The following is a 3,063-nucleotide window of genomic DNA, read 5'->3' as shown; positions in this document are numbered from 1 at the left end:
ATAATATATGAGTGACATCTACATAAAATATTTCAAGCTCATCTTCTAAATCTTCTGTACATAGTGAGGAGACGCTAATTATTTTAAGTACAGATATATTTAGAAAGATAACTGGATCTATTGTGAAAAGTTTGACTAAGTTTCATTTTCAGTTTATCCTATTAGATAATTTTTTTAAACAAGGTTCCAGAGGCTTCATAGGACTTCAGCAAAATTTGGGTTCACTCGTTCTTTTAAAATACATAGTCAGTTCTTGATTATTCTTGATTAGATTATAAATTAACTGGAATTAAGAACTAGGCTCATCTCATAGACAACTGGATTCTATTCTCTCATTATGTAGGTTTTTCCCTTCTATTGTATTAACTCCCAAATCAATATCTCTAAGTCCAGAGCTCTGCTAAAATCTGGATCCATACATACAGCGTTAGCTGAACATTTCTACTGGGAACACTCATCGATCTCCAAAACCCAAGATTTTCCAAACTGAAGTTATTATCCTCTTTAAAAACTAGTACCTTCCTATATGTTTCCTGTTCTTGAAAAATGAATAGTACTGCTACCCACTCTGGCTAGAAATAAGACTTGGTTTGAGATCTGTCTCTTTTGTTCCCTACAGATGACTAAGCGCCAGCTCTCCACAAGTTTTTATTAACTACTTATTATTGTTTAAGTCACAGGGGATATTTTTAAATACAATTATTTGTATGTATCATAATAAACCTTTAGCAGACATCATTTTTCCATAATGCAACCATTTTCTATAAATATTTCACTTTTTGGAAGGAAATGATTTTATTCTTTTCCATTCGAATGTCATTATAATACACGTGGCCTGAAATCAAGTAAAAGTTTGAAAGCATCTGCTGTATCTGTGCACACAACAGGGGGTAGAACTCAAATGAAAAAGTGAATTCATAGCATGCTGTGTCATGATATTATTAGACTAATTTTAGTGACTCATTGTACTCATTTTTAAGAATATTATTAAATAAAATTGTGCATAAAAAAGTTATACTTAAATGATCATTATTATCAGCTTTATATAATGAGTGTTCTCTTTAGGTATCATGTAAAAGAAGTTTCTTTGCTTTAAAACGTAAAAAAAAAAAATCATTCTGAATTGCCTAAATAACTTTTTAACAAACTCATCAAAGTAATTACGATCTTCTAAATGTTACTGAGGAAGTCCTGTTCCCTGCTACCACAGGAAACTTGAAGGACATGATGCTAAGTGAAATAAGCCAGTCACAAAAATACACATACTGCCTGACTCCACTTTATGAGGTACCCTAAAGTAGTCAAAGGCTGGGGGCAGGGAGGGGAGTTGTTCAATGGGTTTAGAGCTCGGTTTGCAAGATAAAAAACGAGACCTGTTGCACAACAAAGTGCGTCTAGCTATGGCGGCATACTCTACACTCAGAAGTGGTCAGGATGATGAATTTTGTAAGATGAATTTTTTACTACAACAAAATAAGAAACAATTAGAAAATCAAGTAAAAAGGGGAGCTTCAGGAAGCGGTGGTTCGCGGCCCTCCCCCCAGTACACGCCCAGGTCGGAGGGCCCAGCCCAGGGTCCCGGGGGATCGCAAGGCAAGATGCCCGGGCGACGCTTGGAAAACCGGTCTGCTCAAACCGGACGACTGCAAGATGCTGCAGCAAACGGGAACAAATCTTCGCTGCTTACGTGCGGAAAAGTGCCAGAGCGCGAGACGAACCAGACCTACCGGTGAGGGAAACGCACGTGGACGCCTCTGCAGAGATCCCAGATTTAAAGCAGGGCCCGAAAACTGGGATGAGTTTGCCAAACTGCGGGATTATCGACAAGCAGAGGTGGAAAGATTTGAAGCTGAACCAGTTGAACCTTTGAAAGCTTACGGGGCCGTTTTTAAAAATGGAAGGAGAGGGCCTCGAAGCGACATTAAGAGCAAGGAATAGAGCAGCTAAACAGTTAACTCAGGAAGAACATGTTCGCGAAACCCTGATGTTCGACATCCTATTTCACAGGCAGAAAGCGACTTGCGGAGAGTTGCGATGGATGCTACCTGAACAACTTGTCTTCTGGAGGAAGGTAGGGACAATTTTGAAAAGCAGAAAATAAAGGATATAAAGACTGTATTTTCAGAATTTATCATTATCGAAATGTTATTTCTTGGCAAAACATTACAGGTTTACACTGCTGCCGACCAAAACATACAAAAGCTTGATGAGGATGATTTAGAGATTTTCCAAAATTCTCTGTATCCACCAGATTCTTCATCCGGTTTCGATATCGTAAAAGCAAATTCAAAGTGGCCCCTTCAAAGATCACTGTCAGCTAAGTGTGTATCTGGAACAGGACAGTTATCCACCTGTGCACTAAGAAAGGATCAGCAAGCAGAAGATGATGAAGAGGACAAAGATTGAGACGTTACAGAAGAAAATTAATTTCCTTCCATGAACTTCACACTACAATATTCATCTTAAATGACTTGGTGTGCAGAATTACTAAATTATAAAACTTGATACTGGCTTCATACACGTTAAACGTCAAAATGAAATCCTACTGGATATGGAAATTAAAGGAAATTTATCCTGACCAGAAATTAAGGTTTTAAAAAATATTACACACCAATTGTTTCTTTTTTTAAATAGATTTTTATTTATTTGTCAGACAGACAGCACACGAGACCTGTAGGCAGAGAGAGAAGAGGCAGAGAGACGCCATCCCAGGACCCTGAGATCATGACCTGAGCCAAAGGCAGACGCTTAACCGACTGAGCCACCCAGACATCCCACCACACCAATTATTTCAACACCCAATCTAGCAGTGTGTGGTTTTTGTATAGGTTCCATTTTTTAAAAAGATGGTGTGCTTCAAAAATATTGCATATCAACACACTATACCTAGTTGAAGTTGCAATAAAAGTAGATGACAGAACTAACAATTCCACCTGCTTCTTTTGCGCTCATCACCAAAAAAAGGGTCTTTAGTCATTCTGATTACAGAACAAATCCTGTTCTGTAAAGCCTTAATCAAAAAGACAAGTTTTTTTCTTTATCTTTGTTTTTTTCACTTTTACT

At 37.8% G+C, this 3,063-nt stretch overlaps 1 pseudogene; it reads left to right on the top strand.

Moving 5' to 3' along the window:
• The first annotated feature begins 1,568 nt into the window (after positions 1 to 1,568).
• On the top strand, positions 1,569 to 2,427 carry LOC100484720 (annotated as a pseudogene).
• Positions 2,428 to 3,063: the final 636 nt, after the last annotated feature.

Source organism: Ailuropoda melanoleuca, chromosome 7 (genome assembly GCF_002007445.2).
Source record: "Ailuropoda melanoleuca isolate Jingjing chromosome 7, ASM200744v2, whole genome shotgun sequence".
Lineage (NCBI taxonomy): Eukaryota > Metazoa > Chordata > Mammalia > Carnivora > Ursidae > Ailuropoda > Ailuropoda melanoleuca.
The sequence above is the reverse complement of the archived record's forward strand: the minus strand, read 5'-3'. Positions and strand labels throughout refer to the sequence as shown.